General features: G+C 39.5%; 1 long non-coding RNA gene across 1 annotated transcript in view; it reads left to right on the forward strand.

Annotated features, from left to right (window-relative positions):
• The first annotated feature begins 3829 nt into the window (after positions 1 to 3829).
• LOC107202453 overlaps positions 3830 to 21150 on the forward strand; it is a 50868-nt gene continuing 33547 nt past the window's right edge. The window contains exons 1-2 of the long non-coding RNA XR_001520682.3: positions 3830 to 4499; positions 8731 to 8799. This is a non-coding gene — a long non-coding RNA (uncharacterized LOC107202453). The remainder of the gene's footprint in view (positions 4500 to 8730; positions 8800 to 21150) is intronic.

Here is a 21150-nt window from a genome sequence, read left to right on the forward strand (position 1 = left end):
ACAAGCCAAGTCTTGATAGACCTGTTTACTTTTATATGCTTTATACAACCATAACAATTTTCTGTAGTGAATAATTGTCTGTGAACATTTTGTTTTGGGAGCTCTGCTTGAACAACAAGCTAACAACAGCAAAACCCAACCAACCAGTAAGGGCAAGCAGTACTTGCAAGATGTTATCAGTTACTTCCAGAAAATGCCCCTTGGTGCCTATTTCACTCTGCTATTTTAAGTTAACTTGAAAAGCTTTGACAAGGAACAAATGTTAAATACTTGGATTTTGCACAGATTGAAAAGAAGAATGTGAAATAAGTGTTACAAAGAAATAGTAGTTTCCCCAAGAAGAAAAAAGGTGGGGCATGGGTACAGCTTCTCTGAACATCATCAAGAGAAGACAATTCTTGCTAAGTGGGAAAGAAGAGATAGAAATGCAGAGTATTGCAGAGGTGTTGCTTTCAAGACTACTTTATTAGGGGACTCCAGGTAGGTATAGAGCTGAGCAGAACAGTGTTCCAAAGACCTCCTGCTGAGTTACTCTAAGGAATAATATCAATACAGGAACCTGCTCTGGTAATACCAGAATGCATTTTAGCAATCTGAGCTGAGGACTGAGCTTTGGCAGTTAGGGATATTGGTAATTAAAAGTGGTGAAAATAGATGTAAATCCAGTGGCACCGCATGCTACGGAGGTGGATGTTTGTAGTTATAAAACTGCAGTCCTGGATGAGCTTATAGCAAAATCAGATTAAATTTAAGACTGCTAAATTTTGCTGTGGGAATTTATTTCTGTTGATAGGGCTTGGATTGTTCTGTTTATGTTTTGTTTGGGTTCTGCTGGCTGATTTTATCAACATTGTTAAATACATTCATGCTGGTCATTGTAGTAGCAGCTGGAATGCAAAGCTATCTCCACCAAGCCATCCCATAGTAAGTAAGAGGTGGCCAAACTGAAGGAACCAGATTTAAAGTTTGCCCATTGTCATGCACCATGAAAACCATACCAGAGAAAACAGAAAACCTCCAAGTCCTGACTCTCCTGGCAAATGGGGAATGTTGTAAGTACAAGGTACTGCAGCAAACCTTTCCTCCTCCAGCTTTCCTCAGCCACGGAAAACATTTTTTCCCATTTCTGGTCCTCATCCAGCTCTGAGAGTCAGTGACGATAATCAGAGCATGCCAAGCATCTGACCTCAGCAGATTTTTTTGTGAAATAAAGAACCCAGTGTGATGTGCAATTTTCTTCTGAATTCTTCAGATATGTCTCCTGGAATACATTCTTCCTGCTAACAGTTCTGCTATCAGCACTGTTTTCTGCATTTGAACCCTCTTCCCTACCCTTATTACTGTGGCATTTTATAAGGAAGTTGTTAACGGGTTGTTTTCCACTCTAGTACTCTAGCAAATTGTAGTGGGTTTGAGTTGGTATTTCAAAATTAGCTTTCTACCTTCACAGCTAATCCTCGTGGAACGTATGAAACCAATGATGTTCTGGGTGCTCAGCACATTACTGAATTAGGCCTCATCGGAAGGATATCCAGCCAAAGTTGACAAACTTATAAATACAAACTGACCCAGTTTCAATCAAGAATCTACCTGTATGCAAACAAGCAAACTGAGTCAGAAAAAAAATTAACCTATTTCTCAAATTACTTTTAAAAATCCTGAGAAGTCAGTAATTTCTAGAAATTTCAGGAAACACTTGAAACAAGTCTTGACCACCAAGATTTTGTTTATTTTTGTTTTTTTTCATATTGCTAGTACATTCTGTAATTACTGTTTCTGCTATTTATCCAGAACATATTCATTATAATTCTTCTGTGTAGTTTTTATCACTAGCCTGCACAGATACTTTAATTACAGAGAAAAGATATCGTATTGTGGTTACAGCACTCAATTTTGCTGTATCCTTATTGGTTTTCTTCTCTTGTGCTATTCCCATACACATGGTTCAAAGCACTTGTGAGATGATCTCTTTTTTTGTTGTTGTTGTTTCATTTTGATGTTATTTTGCTGGCTGAGAGGATGTGTGTCACTTGTGTTTTGAAATGAACTCTGGTAAATACAGCCGCTTCTTGTAAAGATCACTGCTCCCCTTTGAGCACGACTCTGCCATAAATATGCAAGTGGGAAGAAAACTATGAAGAACTTGTTGTGTGAACTACCCACGGGCTCGGTCTTCTCCTTGTTACAGCCCTGCTTCTGGATCGCTCCCCGCAGGGCACACAACACCTCCCAGCCGTGCGAGACACCGAGTGCCAAAGAAGGGTAATTGTGTTATAAGACTTTTTAATTCCCCAACTTACTTCAGCTGTTATCAGCAGCTGGTTACTTCAGCTGGCTGATATGCCTCGGTGTCCTGTAAACATTCGGTCTAGTGCTGTGCATTACTCATAGTTGGAAAATCACTTTGACTCCTGTAGCATAATTATGTTAATGTCAAATGAGTCACAGGGAAACAGAAAACTTTTATCAGGGCTGCACCTCAGTGCCAGTTTCTGAATGCTCCTGTTGGCATGACAGAAGTAGGTTAGGGGATTTAGGGGAAAAAACAACTTTCATTTAATGAGTGATATGAAATTATGGTATTACGCACAAGGAAGCTTAAGTGACAATCAAACTTAGATTCACTGAAAAATAAAATTGCTAAGAGAATAGCCTGCCTGATCATTTATAAGAGCAAGAATGAAAAATACTGAATTTTCAAACAATTACTTTTCCAAGAAAACTTCAGATCTCTTTTACACATAAACAGCTTTTCACATTCATTACTTAGTTTCAATGGCAGTGATTTATTTAAATTGACATTTTAATTAGATTGTATTTCAGAGCCAACCTCCTCTGATACTTTATTGATTTACCTCTTTCTTGGTTTAGTTAATGCTAGTGATCAGCTAGGAAAAAAACCAAAACAACACCCTTCAACTCCTGTTTAGATCATAATGCAAAAAGCCAGAAGTCCTTCAACAAGCTAAAAGTTCTTGTAACATATCTTGATCCAGCTTAAAGCAGAGAAATGGCCCATGAGAGCAGAGTTTGTTCCAGAGTTTAGAGACAGGGGGACAAACACCTGTGGCACACTGGCTCTCTCAGGGCTAAGCTGCAGCACTTATTTTCTTCTGGAGCATACAAGTTCCTCTGATATTTGCTTACCAGGATTGTACATGCTCAAACATATATCGATATTCCCACATGCCATCCCTATGAATAGGATATACCATCTGAATGCAAAGGGAAGCTTTTTTTTCCCCAGATGGCTGAAACATCATTCTCAGGACACAAGAGTTTTAGCATTCTGACAGATTCCACTGCGCTATTCAATAGAAAGGCTCAAAAGTAAGCAAAAGGCAAAAGCTGAAATGAAAACCATAACCACATAATTTTAGTCAGGAAAAAAAAATCACCTAGGGCAATGTAATAAAAATCTCTTACTGATTTTTAACTGCATTTCCATTAACATTCTTTTTGAGAGGGAGACAAGACTTACATTTCTCTGGGAGCTCCATCCCTCTGAGAATGTCCCCTTCATCTGCTGAGTTCTCATCTCATGCCTTTTCTGAGTTCCTTCCACTTATCCTAGAAACCGTTAATAAATTAAATCTCACATGTCCTATAAGAAACCATCTGTTGTTACTAAATTGAGTGGGAATATAAGGTCATGCCATAGGTGACTAAGTATCCCCCATATTTCCCTACGAGCCATGATCTAAATATGATGGTACAGCATCATCTCGACCTTATAATGAGTGAGGGGCTTTATTTCAGAGCACATCCCTGACCCAGAGATAACCTACTATGGACAACACCTGTAGTTTGAAGCCCTCAACTCCCGGCTGAGTGAAAAATATGTTTTATTACGTCAAACAGTTAAACACATTAGCAGAAAGCCTTTACTCGTTTGGTTCCCTTGTGTTTCGCGTGGGAACGTACAGGAAACACATCAAGGCATTCTTTCTTTGTAAATTAGCATCGTTTTATTAGCGATGTTTGTGGCTTGCCCCACGGAGGCGGCCAGCCGCTGTCCGTGCGCTGCGGCTGCCGCTGCCCTGGGGCAGGACCCGGTGTTTTCCTTCTCGCCGTGCCCGCCACGCTCGGCGCTGCGGGGAAGCGCAGGGTCAGAGCCGGGGGATGGAGAGAACCGCTCCGGGCCACACGCGGGGAGCATCACCCGGGGCCGCCGGGCCGGGCACACCCCGGGCTGCGCTCAGACCCGCACTCCGGGACGCTGGGGGACGCTGGGCAGCCCCGGGAGGTGCGGGGAGTGCGGGGCACAGCCCGGCAGCCCCGCGCCCCCCCGGGCCCGCAGCTGCGCCCGTCCGTCAGCGCCGCCCCCCCGGGCGGGGCCGCCGAGCGCTGCCCCTTTAAGGCAGCGCAGCCCCGCGCGCATTCCAGCGGCCGCGTCACCGTTCCGGGAAGCGGGTGGCGTCACCCCGCCATCCCTCCCGCTGTCCATCCCGCGGCGGCGGGGCGGGCCCCGGGGAACAAAGGCGGGATAAAAATAGAAGGTGAGGGAGCGCGGGGAGCGCCGTGCCCGCCGGGCGGGACCGCGCCCGCGTCGGCGGTGACGTCACGGCGCGGGCGCGCGCCTGCGCGGCCCCGCGCGGCTATTGATAGGCGCCGCCTGTGGGAGCGGGGCGCGGTGACGTCACGCGGGGCCGCGCGTGTGGCGTCATGTCACGTGCGGGGCCCGGGCGCCGCGGGCCCCTCAGGATGGAGGGGGTGAGGAGCCGCCTCCCGGGACAGCGGGACCCCCGAGACCTGCGGGTGTGCCGGCAGCTCCCGGGGACCGACGGCTCTCGGGAGCCAGGGCGTTCTTTGTGTCGTGCCGTGGATTCGCCTTTATTTGGCACCAGCAAGGGAGCGGCTGCTAAACGTGCCTTTGCGGGGTGCTGAGTGGAAGGATAAGTCCGTGTGGCACTGCGAGCGAGGGCAAACAGCAAAGCGTGCTGCTCTCGCTCCGTGCTCTGCCGTTCTCCCAGTAAAGAAAAGCAACGCATTACCCCGGGGAATGGTTTCTACGCCCGCTGGAACATGACATTCCCCACAATTAATTATTACATAAGTACCGTGTCAAGGATGCCATTGATATTACGGTCGTTCTCTCAACTACAGCAATGACAGCAGTAGCTTATATCTAGAATGTTAAAAGGATGCTGGTTCATTTCTGTCCCATTTGCCAAGCCCGCCTCTCGAGAGCAGCCCGAGGATGTTCCCTAGCCGTTGTGGTCATGGACTCTGTGAAAGGCTGAAGCCTGGGATTGTTTACAGTCCCCTGCTGGAGCTGGCCTTGTCTTCTTCCTAAGAATCAGATAATGTGAAAGGATACTGAGCCACATGTGTAAGCTTTTAATAGTAGTATTTGGTGGACAAGGCTTACACACTCTTTACTGTAACTCTTTGTAGTTCACTACTGGATATTAAAAGGCTGTTGGGTCCTCTTTGATCCCTTCTGAATGGGGATTGGGGGAGTTTGTGGTTTGTGGTTGGGCATTTTTTGTTAAATTGTTCATAAAATCAGTGCCTGTCTTGTATGTCTCCCAAAGCTGTTGCTTTATCTAGACAGACCAGACAGCAAATAGGTCTCTAGTTTGGGATAGCATCTTCCCAGACTATTCAAAGAAAATGTGGTAGACCGTGTGGAACACAGAACTGTATCATCAGCAAGTAACTTCCGATGCACTAGTCACTGTGAAGAAGTGAAAGATCTATAAAACATTCATTGAGTTACACAATAAGCACGAAAGAAAACACCAAATAAAGCACCAAATAAAGGTCCTTGTAAAGGAGCTGTGAAGTCAGTTGAAATTTCCAGAAGGCAAAACTGAGTGTGCCAAGTTCTTTTCCCATAGGGCTGATGTGTCTGCATCAGCATGCTCTCACCTGTCGCCCTGAGAATCAGACCTTTCGATATTATTTTCATAATTTTTAACCACTTTCCCAGGAAGGTAACTATAAACATAGGTCTTTATACATTCCATTAAAGATATGCCTTTTGATGGATGTCTCTCACGGCCAGTGTGGTTGAGAAAGTGGTAACCTGACTATCCAATCCCTGGTTGTTGTTGAAAACCTATAAATACTGAAAGAACAAATAAACTTCTCTTCTTTTTTCACCACACTTTGAGCTGTGTCTGTGTGAATCATTTCATGTCTGACAGTGACACTCACCCTTAAGTTTGGGGTTTTTTTATTTGAAAGATAGAAGTGTTGAACTAAATATAGACTAAACTAATCTGAACCAAGTCTAAACCTGGGATATTTTCATTCCACAGTTTAACCAAACAGTTAATTTGGGATTATTCCCAAGTGGTTTTGAGTAGGCTTAGCCAAAGTCTCGACTGGAAAATTGAAGGAAGTTCAGCCCTTTTTGTGTGCCAGTGCACTGTTCAATGTTAGCAGTCCCTCTTATTCAGCCTTTCTTTGTGACACAATGGCATCTGTTTGTGAAGGTTGCGTCTGCCATTTCAAGGGCTTTGTTGTGCAGTGTAGTGATGGCGTGGGGCATGGCAAACCTGAGCTGAATTCTGCTGTCCCAGAGCATTCCAAGGGAGGACGGCGTGGTTATTTGGTGTGTCTTTTATTAGACTGAGTCATAGAGAGGAAGGAGAAGTGGGCAAGCTTTCAGGAATACAAGCCTTTCTTCTTCAGCTGCCTTAAAAAAGAAATTCTGGAAAACTGTATCAGTAAATTTGTGCTGTTCTTAAAATTGCATTCTCCATCAAAAACCTGGGTTACTCATTAGCTTCTAGAAATGTAATAACTGCGAGTTTTCCACTGAGGTGTTCCCGGTTACATGCTGCTAGGGACACACCTGTCAAACAGAACTGTGTTTGGACCCATAAATGTGTAGTTGCACAGATAACTGCTCAAAGTGCAGCAATCAGCCCTGGGATATGTTGTCTGGAGATTACACTGCATCTCCTCTGAAGGAGGAATTTGCAATGCTTACCTCACCATTTAGTCACCTGGATGACTGTATGCTGACAATAAAACAGGCTTCTGAACGAGCCACCAAGAATATCATTGCAAAGCTTACTGTAACCCGAAGAGAAAATCTGTACCAGTTTTACATCTCTGCAGTGATGTACTAGCCTATGCTAGAACCTCCCTGCAAAATAGTTAAATAATCTTCTTAACCTAGAAAAAGAATGTTCTGTGGTTTGAACTGAAGCTTTCCTGGAATTTTCCATGTGCCCTTCATGGCTTTGAGGTGGTGCCCCCTATCAGAAACAACCTTCCAGGAAGTCTGTGAACACTGAGCAGTATCAGCCTGTGCGTGAGCCTTGCATAATAAATGCCCTCAACTGCAGAGCTATGGATTCTACTCATTCCCATCCCAGAATGTGAGGTGTTTGCTCAATGTACTGAGTGTCCTCATGGAAGTTATTGGGATGGGCCCAAACAGGGATGGAATGGCTCCTACAGGCTGAAGGACAGAAATGGCCTGTCAGCAGCTGAAGAATATTTTTACTAAGCAATCCAAGTGGACTAATAGAGTATCTCCAAAACATAAGCTCAGAGTTTAACTTTTTTAACCCAGGTGGACACTTAAAAACTGTGGTTTCAGCAGAAACATAAATTTGGCACCTAATTTTGTCCTCCCATCAGCCCTTTGCTTTCACACTGGTAATAATTAACAGCTGTTCCTCAAGTTCCCTGATGGCCCCTCTTCACTTCTAAGTGTCAGTTACCCTTTTATCTGAAAACATCTAGCTTTTTATCATAATCAAAGCATTCTAATTCCTGTGAGACTTATGAAGGTCCACATACATTTCACAGATCTATTGATCTTTAAAATAGGCACCATATATTTTCTGTTGCCTTCTATGTCTGGAAACCATTTTTCAGGGCAGACTGGAAGAAGTTTCTGGTGGAAGCTGGATTCCCTGACTCAACAGGGCTCTTTGTTTTCAAGGAATAGAAATAAAGAGGATCTCTTTTGACTTTCCTTTAATTATAAGCCTGAGGGCAGAGGGAAAGGAGGAGCAATTTCTGTTTCTCAGTATGATGTTTGTGATTTAGTTCCGCCTGGAGGAGTTGCTGTTTTGTTGCAAAATGATAATTGAGCCTTTCCTGTGGCTGTAGAGGAGATTTGGCAGAATTGCACTCGTGATTTGTGGGAGCTCTCCAAAAAGTTAATTGGGAGTTTCTTCTGTGACTCGAACATGCTACTCTCCTTCACAATCCTAAGGATTTCCTTGTGGTATGATCCAGGGCTGAATGTCAAGTCAGTTCTTGCAGTCTGGCATTTTTATTCTGGAGAAAACATGATGCATTTGAAATGTATTTGAGATACCATTTTCTCATTAGATGGTTACGTTATACAAGGTGGAGAACGGCAGTTACCCTTAGAGCTATTTATTACAGTCATGGCTCTGGATCTAATGAGGGAAGATGGGAGTCAAGAAGGGACATGACAGAAGTTTTTGTAGAAGTGGGGATAATCTGGATGGTGAAGGTATATGAGAACATTAATGTTTAAAAAAAGATTTTATAAAGTGTGTTCTGCAGTTAATAGCAGTTCTGCTGTTACTTATGAACAGCCCTTGATCAGGCATAGGCACTAGGTCAGTATCTTGTCCTTTTCTTCATGGGAGTCTCCTGTGTCTAGCAGCACCAAAGAATTAATGGCCTTTTGGGAAATAAAGGAATTACTTTATCTCATTCCTTGGCTGATAACATCCTTTCTCTGAGGAAAGCAGAATTGTCAGTGATCATGATGATTCCTCTTTTCAGGTAGAGAAGAGGAATAAAGATGTGAGTGAGAAATTTAGGAGATGTGGAGTCTGCCACAAGGTGTTTTGGGTAAGTTGTTCAGTGCTTTCTGACAAAGACAGAAGGTGTATCGTGCTCACCAGAGCAACGTGATGAGCATAATGTTAAGGCTGTTAATCATGTAAGTATCTGAGGGAATTAGAAATTGCACATTAAAGGTGTTACCTGTTTGTTTTGACTGCTGCTTACTTTCTGCAGAACAGCTACTGCAGCATCTTTATGAACTGAAATAGGGTAGCTTTTCACATGTTCTGCAGTAGTCTACTAGTCTCACAAATGTATTTATCCCATTTAGGGCATTTGTTATATGACTGAAAATTTGGATAACTTAGCAAAAAAGGTGCCTTTTTATTTCTTCCTTAAACCTTGGTAAGAATTCAAAGCATTCAGCTGTAACAAATTTTCTGATGGCTTACTGTGAATTAATCAAAGTTTAATTCATATGATAAGGCCATCATAGCTTTTTATGTAATATGAGACCATTTCATAAGTCTGTTAATTTCTAATTGACATTTTGTCACTTGACCTAGCCTGTGCTAAATGTCAGTGCAGGATTGTTACCTGTTAGTGTTTGTCATGACAGGATGAATTACAGAATTTGTGAACTTTTTGTTTTTCCTACAAAACTGCTGTTTACCAACAGTGCAACTTGAAAACTTACATTAAACATGGCTTTCAAAATTCAGAAATAGATTAAGCCCTTTTTCTCTGTTCTCCCTTCTAATCCTTCCTGTCCTCACTCTCACCCACCTCACTCTCCACCCGTAGATCAAAGTTTCCAAGAGTAGAAAGTCAAAATACTTCACATAAATCTCCTTGATGCAGCTCAGGCTCTTTGAAACTTTTGTTCTCTTCTGTTTATTTCTTCCAAAATTTCTTGTTGCTTCCTCTGTATCCACCAGGTCCTTCTTCTTTTTCTTTTTTAATTTGCTTAGGAGTGTTACTTGCCTTTATCTAGGACTGTAAGTGAAGTGGAACTTTGGTGTTCAACTGTTACTTTAAAAATGTGGATAACTTTATTAGGTTCACAAAGAAGCATCTGTGGTATACTGTAAATCACAAAGAGAAATACATTTTGCAAAGCAGGCACATTTGTGTAAAGATGTTTAAAACAAACTAACCTCATTGTTTTCCCCAAAGGCTTCTGCTTTTGTAACTGTGTAGGTTTGTAAATTCTTTGGAATTTGTCTTTTGCCTTGGAATGCCTAACTAAATGGGAGATGTTGAAAATGGACTCAGTAGATCATGACTACTATTTTGGAACTTCCATAAACAACTGTGCACTGTGGAACATTTCTCTAGTGAGCACAATGCTTAGCAGAAATCCTAAATCCTAAATCATTCAGCTGAAAGCACAGCGGAAGCAAAACCAATGCATGAACACATATCATGGCAATAGACTTAAATGTTATTGGAAGTTGCCCTATGAGAATTTAATATTCAATTTTGTTGACTTTTCTGCATATTTAGATATTAAAATAGCTTTTTAGTTGAATGATTCTGAGATGGTATCTTCTTTCTGCCCTATGTTTAGAAGCAATGAGGGTAAGGTAAAGTTGTTTTGCAAGTGGGGCATCACCCTGTCCCTGTGGAGCTCAGTGACATATCTTGCTAACTGAAGCGATGCATTACTGGGTGTGTAGGTTTTTGGGTGGCAGAGTTTGGTCCTTGGTTTCCTTTCTTCACACAGATTGATTGTTATGTCTATGTTGTTGTAAAAACAGGGTGTTCTAAGGCTTTCTAATTACCTTATATCTAACTTGGCATACTTTCTGGAACTGAGAGATTTCCTACAAAAGCTTGGTTCCTCCCTCATCCAAGTAACATCACAGAATTACTTTTGAAAAAGCTACCACATGCCTAATTATAAGTTGATTTTTTAGGCTTTTAAACTTGATTTGTGTTACAAAAATGAAATTCTTTTTAAGGATCAAGTTGCATATTGCTTAAATGTTGCTCAAAACTCTACAAAAAACTTCCTTTGATTTAATTTTCATATAATTTATAGTTTTCTTAGAATTTTAGAAAGATTAATCACAATAACTTGTCATGGTAGTTTATATCCTAAAAGCCCTTTGTAATCTTGAAGAAACCTGATTTTTTTAACCTTTCTCCTACACTAAATAGACTTCTTAAAACTAAGACTGATTTTGCTTTAACTTCTCTGATTTAGATTGCTTTTAATAGCTGTGGTTACAGTGTAGTACTCTTCCTACCTCCCAGGTAGTTATGCTGTCTTTACTGCAATCTTTGTAAGGACTTGAAAATAGAGATGAAGAAAGCCAGGTTTTATTCTTTTGCTTCTTGAGAACTGCTGGAGAGTTTTGTTGTTTCATGATTGCTGTTCTTTTTAAATGGTAAGTTATTTTGCACTGAGAAGGAATAGTTTTCAGCTGTTAAGAGTGTGTTTGTAATAAGGGTTATTATGATTAATTTTTATTCTTCTTGTCAGTTCTCTGAAAAATATAATTTCAAATCTAAAAAGACACAGGCTTGTTACAACAAAGTGTTACTTTGCTATTTCTAAGTGGACAAGAATCTGCAATTTTATACATCATTAAGTGCTGCAATGAAAATCTAGATACAGAATAGAATGACTCTCTGTATAAAAGAAAATAAAATCATGTTTGATTTAGATCTTTCACACAAATAAGGACTCCTTTAAAATTATTTTTTGAAATAATTTTAAAGGCTTGGTTAAATCTTCATTTCCATATCCATTCTCACTGAGCATACAAGATGCTGTCAGCAAGTAGCTGGTGACATTTAACAATGAATCTAGGACTGAAAAGCATGTTAGTATTTTGGAAGTGTTCCACACTTAGTTGCATTGATTCAGGAGTACCTTTGTGTTATAAAACTTTCACTGTCCCATCAATTTCTTTTTGCAAACCCTCGAAGTGGAGATAACCTGTGTCCCAGTCTTACAGGCTCTTCTCTCCTTGTGAACGTGCCACACAAGGCCAGGGCAGAGGTGGGACATAATGGTGTTGGAATGTGTTAATTCCATAAGTGGAGATTTAGATTATTTCAATATTATATTATAACAGCAGCAAGGAATGTTATTTGGACTTGTTTTTAATTTTTCATTTCATACACATACACATACATACACACACACACACACACACACACACACACACACACACACACCGAGGAGTCAATGTTTCTCAAAGATGAGCTTGCCAGTTTCTGGTTAATTGCATTCTCTAGCATTTTGTAACTAATATTTTATTATGATGATGTTCTTTTTAAAAAAAGACCTGCAGTTTGGACAGTTAATTCCTGTAAAGTGTCTCTTTAATGTGTTGTAACGTTAACTCTTGAATCATTCAGTCACAAGAGTTTTGGTGTTTATAGATTGTGAAGATGACTTGTGTGGTCTTTGCCTAGTTTTGCTAAATACTACATTCATCAAAGAGCATTTCTCTCTGCATTGAAGTAAATTAAAGGAGAGACTTCATGCAGAGGAAGAAATATTTCTTACTCCTTCTTCAGGTCTCCTTTTGTTTTCATTGCATGAAACAATATACAGAGAACACGCTGAAAGCCACTGTACCTTTCTTGGGTATCTCCAGATAGCTTTTTTCAAAAGCTTTGTGGTTTATGAAGAACCCTTATTACATCTGACACTGGAAATCCAATCAGTCCTTTTCTGAAGTACACTGTTGATGCCTGTTCCATCTCATTGTGCACATGGAGAGATCCCAAAGTTATAAATAAGTTTGTAGTAGTCATATGCCATAGCAGTGTGTCTAGTTTGGGTTTTTGAGGTACAGCTGGAATATATAGACGATATAAAAGCTCATATTGCATTGTAACTGGCAAGTTCTGTTCTCTGCCTCCGTTGTTTACTGAACATGTACAGTAGTCTTAACCTATCTGATTTAGCTAAGTTTGATAAGAATATAAACTGGCTATAAAAATGTAATTACAGCTTGATCCTGTACACTGAACTAGAGATACAGTAGTTCAAAATGCAGTTGGCATTTAGGTGCTTGTATAGCTTTATAGTGCAGTTCAGCTGCACAGAAGGTGTGCTCATTTAGCAAAGGGTTCAGGCTGCTTCTTGTTTAGGTCTGTTCACACGTTTTTCCCCCTCTATTTGTTGGTGTTAACTCTTTGCAGAAAGACAAGAGTGTGTTAAACAGCATCAGTTTGTTGTGTGAAAAGACCATCAGTATTAGTAGATGGACTAACAGGTCTCTAACAATTACAAGGGCTTCTAGCAGTGTTTGCAAAGCCTAACTCTATAAACTGACCGACATAAAGCTGAAACAGCTGCCAGATTTACTGACAATTAACTCTGTTTGTGAGTGCTCACAAGTCTGGGAGTCTGGCTGTTCACAGACGATGTGCTAGTTTGGGAACTTTAGTCATACTCATTTTGCGTGTATCCAAGGGTTTGATATCGATTGTTTTGGGGTTGGGTTGGTTTTGAATTGTGGCTTGTTTGATCCAAGTGCTATTGAAAGCAGCACAAATCTCTCCATTGACTTGGATTAGTTGGTCACTGTATGACATAAGAAGCCTGTGTTGATTAATTCCCTGCAGTTCCTACTATGAGCCCACGCATAATAATTGAGAACCATTAGTGGCCATTGTCACTGTTAGTCAGCTCCCAGTAATACCTCATTTTTATTTTCAGGCTCAACCCCCCAATCCTACACAGTGCTATAAATAAACCATGTAATCAAGACCTCCTTGTCACATTATTAGAATAATAGACGCAACATTTGCTAAACTTGGAACTTTCCCAAAGTCATACATAGTCACAGGTTCATGTGACCTGTTACAAAAGTTGCTGATTTCATTGTTTGGCTTTTGAACACGACTTTCGACTTGCCGAAGGTTGCTGCAGCCTGTAAGCAGGAGGTCACAAAGGGCGGAGTGTTGCATAAAGGTTTGCAGTTGTGACTCAGTTTTTGCAGAAAGTAATGATCATTTCGCTTCTCCTCCTTCCTCCTGCTTATCAGGAAGTGCCCTACAGCACTGCAGTAAGATAGCACTGCCTGTTCAAAGAACACCTTCAAAACCTACTGGAAATAGTGAACTGTAGAAAAGCAAAGCAGTAACCTCTAGTGTTCCTTTCTTAGTTGTGAAATCTGGGGGAAGAACCCATGCTACAGTGTTACTTCTAATTTAGGAGCAAAATGTCTGTCACTTCTGGTATGTAAATGTCATATAACATTGGACGAAGTTGAAAATGTCTAACAAATATTTGCTGGACAGTATTGTCTTATTGAGGAGATAAAGTGTCAGCTTTTCATGTGTTTCTAGGCTACCTTACTAATACATTACCTAAATTACCTTAAAATTTATGAATAATATGCACAATATAGTGGGGAAGTCACCCTTTTTTGTAGTTCTGCAAATGAATTACTTGGTCACCCATTTGTATCATTACAAGACACTGTCACTTGGAGGGTTGCTGCAGGTTTGGTAATGTTTGTACCTCCTAAATAGATTGTGATTCTCAGGCTAGATGAAGTATGTTTTGAAAGTCATATAAAGAAGAATTATGAACATTATAGGAGTACCATTTTTTGCTTTTTAGAGTTTCTTACTCTATGAGTGTCTTCTGCCTTTTCTGACATTTCACCATGGGCATCCCTCAGTAATTTCACATGAAGGAATAGAAAACAGGTCAGAATAGTATACAGATAAAAATCAGTTTCAGGAACCATTATATCTCTTAGGGAGGATGGGCTACTTTTTCTGTAGCAGAAATACTTACTATCTCTTTGATAAATGTTGCTGCTGTCTTTAAGCCTAGGAAAATAAATGTATTAAAGTAGATGGTAGAGTGCATTTTTGTTCTGCACAATAATGTCACTTTAATTCTTTATAATAGGCAATTAGATAACAAAGCACGTCTTAGGGTATTGTATTAATGTCTGTACTCACAGATCAAGTTTTTAGAAGGAAAATTTTATGATGGATCTTCCTTAAGTATCAGTGGTTTTCTTCCTTAAAGGATCATTTCCTACCTGAGGGGAAAAAAAAAAAGAAATAGGTAATAACCATAAGAGAGGGGAAAATGGGGTTTTTTGTTCATTTGTTTGGGTTTTTTGTTTGTTTTTATTAACATGTAAGCATGATCTTGTACTGATTCTACATTTAGGAGTGTTTTCTTCTTTTGCTTTGTCCCTTGATATCTGCACATGAGGCAAGAGAGGAAAAAGGTTTTTCCTTCCTCCCTGTGCACTGTTCCTCTGTCTCTTTTTTTCATAGCCACTACAGTATCTCTGCATTCCTGGCCCCTGTACATGGCCTGAGCACAGGAGTCATTTGAGCAGTCTGAGTGCTTTTATGTGCAGACAGCCAGCTCTCCTGGAATAATTTATAAGGGCTGCATCAGGAGCAAAATTGGGGAATTTGGAGGGCTGCCCTGAGTTGTGCTGATGGTTGTACATGACCCTGACCCTCACTGAGGGAGGCACAGGCCACTTTTACGTTGTTCTACCACTGCTGGCGTGGAGGAGCAGCAGAGCTGAGTTGATGTGGGCAGTCTGTAGGTATTGTGAGAAATCACACATTAAGGAAAACACTGTGACTCCAGAGCTGGGTTTCTTTTCTCCTGTGTACCTCTTGTCCTCCTGTTAGCCCAAAGAGTCACCACAATGCAAAGAGGTGGTGAGATAATGTGTCCGTACAAGAAATCCACTCCTTTTTGTGTGGCAGGGTGAGCTCAGGTGCACATTTCCTGGTTCTTTTTGTTACAGTGGATTTTGCTGCTGTCTTAGTTATTATTATTTGATTCTTAGAATTATTAGTGGATTGTTTATTCTGGAGAGGTGGCAGTAATTGTGAATTTCTGTGGAACACTAATAGCATATGAGTGTTGTGAACAGGTAGCCACACTAGGAATTGGTGGTGTGAGCAACTGATGAATTGTGTAAATTGACCTTTACCTGTCCTTTGTTTTTCCAGTGCCATATCAAGTTGTGTTGTTGGGTTTTTAAAAAATGTATAGATAGAACTTAAATTCATGTCAATATTTAACTTGCAACTTGAGCTAAGATTACAACAAAACCAAATCTAATACTGAATTTCAAAGGAGCTTGGAGGAGACTGTGTCTCATAGATCAAGTAGTAATGGTTGATCGGAAATTCCAGTCTCATCCATGTATGGGCCTTTTGAAGAATGAAAGTATTAATTCCAGTAAACATAAAGGCAAAACCTAGGCAAGTGAGGGCACTGATCATCCAAGTATGTTGTCTAAGAGGAAGTGTAGTTGTACATTTGGTTTGTTGTTCTCATGTAAGGATTCAAATTGTATTTTTGTTGTAAAGTACGGTTGTTGTAAAGCTTTCAATTCTATTGAACTTCCGACTGCCCAAAATAGACCGTTTTGCCAGTCATCTTTCAGGTCTGTGCTGCCCCACCTAGAACTCTGTAAGTATCCCAGAAAATTATTCCAAAGCTAGAACAGGCATGTCTAGATTATATTGCAGCCAGTGTTATGACTGCATTTATAATTACTGTGAGTTAACATAATTCTTTCCTTTATGAGGACAGCTCTTGGAGAAACTTCTGTTTCTCTTTGATTTTATTGTTTCTGCTGGTGTAAGATAAAAGCCACTCAGGCTAAAGGAGTATAAAAGCTTTTTCTTATGAAAAAAGTGGTATGCCAGTACGAACACATCCTACATGAAACCAAAAAGTCAGTTGCAATCTACGCTTTTAAAATTCTAAACGATGATGTACACAAGAGGTTGTAAAGTAACTTTAAAAAGGACCTCATGATGCATACACTTGTGTAATTCTGGACACTCTCATTACAGAATTATTTTGCACATACCCAGATTTAGTCATGTGTGGATCAACCAGATATAGCTCTGTAGATGTTTTTTTGGTAGGGAAATGACATAGCAAGCAGTTTAGGAAGTAAAACAGAGATTTGCCGTATTGAATAAACCTTTAGTGTTTGACTTAAATTCATAAGGGGTTTAGTTATTAAATTCACTCATTCTCAATAGGAATTTTGATGTTCAAGAATTTGAACATCACTATTTATAATAGAAAAAAGAGGCTTGTTAGAATACTAAGTGACCTGAAGTTTTCTAGCCTAGGTATCATTTAATCTAAACATACCTATCAGTGGCTCAAAAAAAGTCAAGTACACACTGCAGTTTGGTTTAATGAGAATGCTCTTCTGGGAGCTGATGGAGTGCAGAGTTTCTATTAGTTTCCTATGTGAAAGTGGTCTCTCTCTTCCCTTCATTGCTGAGCATCTATATCCATGGCCACCCTCAAGAATCTTATTTTTCCTCTTGGCTACATGCACTGGGAGGTCCTGTTGGCATAAATGAGTGTAACTATGCCCTGGGAAAATAACAATTATTGTTGTTCCCTGTGCTGAATGTCCAGTGCACCTTCTTTTATTGCTCTGAATGCTAACAGACATTTTCTTCAAATATTAATCCTGCCCAGATAAATCTTCCTCCTAGAGTTCTGCACTTCTCCTTTTAGTTACTGTTCAAATGGCCATTTCTTTTACCTGGCAATGTTAATTTTTCACATGAAATCAGGCAGTTCTGTTCTATTGATTATATCCATTCAGGATTAAAATATTTTTCTTAACAGAATGTGTTATACATTATTAATAATTATAAATGATATAATTATAAAGTATAGTTACTGAGTCAAGTACATCTCAAAACATATACAGAACTGCTCAGGGTAACCATCCAGTAATGCACCTTGTGTGCCTATGCTAATCTTAAACCTTATCTCTTCCTCCAGGTTTTTCACAAACTAATGTCAAAATCACTGTATACTGCTTGACAAGTTATTAGAGTTTTTTAAAAACAACTGTATTGATATCCATTCTTTACCAAGCTGGTGCTGTAGATGAGCACCAATCATACAGTTTGGTAATAAGTAATTTATTTTATGCCTATGTATGAATATATATAAAAATATCATTTGTGTCTTTAACTTACTGCTATTCCAATGGATTTGATATTTCCTATTGGTTGTAAATTAGATTTATTTTCCGCTTTAATATCTTCTTTATGACTTTCTAATCAGAAGTTCTATCATGAAGAAAAAGAACACAGAGAAGTTTTTAAAAACTACCTGGCACAGATAATGGATTTATTTCCTTGTAATGGGTGTTGCCCCATATTTTCATGTGCAAATGAAACATTTTTTATAAATGATTGATTTATAGAATGGCAGAGCATATTACAAAAGCAACAATCATTTACAGTAAATATTTAATTTTCTGTCTTGTGTTCTAGTAAGGCTGTTTGGAAAGAAAACAAGTATTGGGATTTTGTGTGACTCACTGTGGTAGGTAATTCTTCATCTCTGAAGAATATACATTCTACAGTCCTTGGAAAGTATGTTGGAAACACTGTTGATTGCATAGGAATTGCTTAATGCATTCCCAAACACTTGATTAGTGTTTGGGAATGCATAATGCTCTACCTGAGTGAATGTTGCTTACAGAGAAATTCCATGCTAGGTAGGGTATACTACAGACTGAAATGTAAACGAGAGCATGCTTTGCTTTTCTCAAATCTGTGATCTGGAATGACAGCATAGAATGGAGTTATGCTATACCAGAAGCTCTTGGTAAAACCCAAAACCCCCACAAAATACATTTGGTTTCATGTTTTGTTATGCACTCTGTATGTGAGCAATGCTCATCCATGCTTGCAAATCTTTTAAGAAGATCTCACTGTAATTGCTGATGTGGATGTCTGGAAAATGTGTGCTTACTAACATATACAAACATGCAGACTATGTACTTCTTAACTTGATGTTAATGAAATTGCATGATTTTGTGGCAAGACTAGCATAAATGTAATTACTCAGATGCAGGTTGTGAATTATTTTGGTGGGTTTTGGCATTAAACTTGAAGTTAAGTTTGTTTCACAAAGCAGAAAGTCTGCTTTTGGAATGAGATATATGTAAACTTGTTCACAGATATCCTCTCACTACCAATCATCCTTATACCATATGTTCTAAACTAAACAGTCCAGATTCCGAATGAATGCTGATGTCTACAGTGCAAACATCTGCTTTATCATCCTTTAGTGCTGGTGAATTATTTCCTGTTCAACTCTGGATTGCCTGTAGAAAAACGTTCTTCTATGAATTGATCAGGTCCTGTTAACCTCAGTTACCCTGGCTGCAGAGTATTTCACCATGTAAGATGCAATGTGGGTATTTTAAATCAGGCCTTGCTCTGTTAGTAACATACAGAGTTTCTACTGCTCTTGGTAGAACTGTTTTCAGGTTTTCATAGGTGGCTGTACTAAATAAGTTTTTAGGTTTTTATTCACTGCTTTACCTAACTGAGTAACACATTAAATGTATTTTTTGCCTTCTCTGGGTTATTCCTCCCCCTCTAATCCTGTATGTCTGAAAGTTGGCTGTAGAAACCTCTGCTAAACTTCCCCTTGAGTGACTTTCTTCATGGAAGTCACATCTCATATTTAGTTGCTTACTTCATCAGGCTTACTTGCTCTGCTTTCTCAGTGCTTAACAATTTAATCCTTTGCAACACTTAAGTATTGCATCACCCATAAAAGATTTAAAAAGCCAGTGGCCAGGCTGGATAAATCTAGGAACCCAATTTCTGTATTGATCTGATGAGAACTGTGAGTTAATGGAAGTTCTCTCAGACAAGTTAATTTTCCCTCTTTGTTTCACTTCTGGTTTGAGCCTTTGAGAGTTTGGAATTCTCCGAAAAGAGCTGGAAACAGGCTGTTCTCTGATAAACACGAAGAAGGCAGGACCAAAGTCTGTAAATAAGTGTGTAATTTGAACAGAATCAAATACAAGAATTTTATTGGACTACTTTTTGAGGCTTTGTGTTACAATTGTGAGATTAAATTCACTCTATCAAATGAGAAATAAATTACAGTCTCCTTTGTGTGATAATCTGTCATCCCATATATGAGCACAGATTAGGGCTTTCTCTGAGCTCAAATCCAGTGGGTTTTTTGTCACATTTGTTTTCTGCCCTGATTATATATTGAGAAGGGTATCATTACACAGGCTTTCCAAAAGATTTTCTTTTTGCAATGAGCTTGCTGGCAGGCTTCTGACAAAATTCAGTAAATGTATTCAGCTATATTTATTAATTCAACAGAATGATATCAGTGATACTCTCTGAGCAAAGTAAGGTCTAACATTCAAGACAGTACCATTTCTGACTGTAGTGTCTTAATATTTTAATGAAGCCACACTGTTTATTCCAAAACTTCAAGGAATATCCTCAATATAATTTTGAATTTTTCAACTGCTCATCTTTATATATGACAGATCTAATTTCTGTTAAGTTTATTTAATTTTATTTTGGCTCCTTGAAGCATTTCAAGGTGGTCAAGCAAAGAGTTAGAAGCCATGTAAAACAGAAAGACAGGGACTTGTGATTTGGGGGTAAGGAATAGTGAAAGACAAAAGAAATAACAATTGGTGAAATGGATGAAATTAGGATTGGTGAAATAAGGATTCTGGTAGGATTCTTTTGATGTCAGGAAACACGATATTTCAAATGTAAAATGTTTTCTTAGAATGAAAAGAATTCTTGTCATCTTGTTGCAAAGCAGAGGAGCTGCTTCATTTAATTTTGTTTTCCAGCCAAGTAAGCAAGAGCCTGAGGGAAGTATGGAGATGCACAGTCATTTCATTTACAAAAGTGCAGCTATTATGTCTTTATTTTCAAGGCCTCCTTGTGCAGGAAGCTTCTGGGCTTAAAGATCAACATTCACTAAACAACATTCAATAAAATCTTGGATTAGAGGCATCCACTGATCCTGTCTGTGTTTTGGTGTTAGAAATTCAGTATTTGGGGTTTATGCTTTAGGGAAGGTGCAGTGGAAAGCTGTGATACAGAGGTGTGTTGGAAAGAAGCAATTTGTGGTCAGCAAAGATTCTTTTCAAGGTAGTTAACGTTTGTCTCCCTGAATTGTGTTTACATTACTGCCTAAAGGACTTCTGCAGTTTCAGTTGGAATATGTTCCCCAGCCAGAACACTTGTGTGACACATTTGCCCCCATGGATGCTCACCGTTCAGTTAGGGCTGAAGTAACCTCTGGCTAACTTCTAAAACAGCTGCACTGGTTAAAATTCTTCATAGTCACGTGTTTCAATATTAAATAGGCTTTTAAGCTTATTAACGTTATGATTACTGCATTTTGTCAAGACATAGGGTTGTCACCCAGGAAGTCTTACCTGTTGACTTGCGGTTTTGCCTAAGGTATGTTAGCCTGACAATTGTATTGCTAGAATTTGGAGAATTCGTTATAAATAACTGTTGTTGCTAAAATGTTTAATTCTGTAATGTAAATGCTCAGGAAGATGAAAAAAGCATAGTTTTCTATTAGAAAAAAGTTAAATTTCAGTATTTAAAAAAATT

The sequence above is a fragment of the Parus major genome, chromosome 3 (genome assembly GCF_001522545.3).
Source record: "Parus major isolate Abel chromosome 3, Parus_major1.1, whole genome shotgun sequence".
In the NCBI taxonomy this organism is placed as follows: Eukaryota; Metazoa; Chordata; class Aves; order Passeriformes; family Paridae; genus Parus; species Parus major.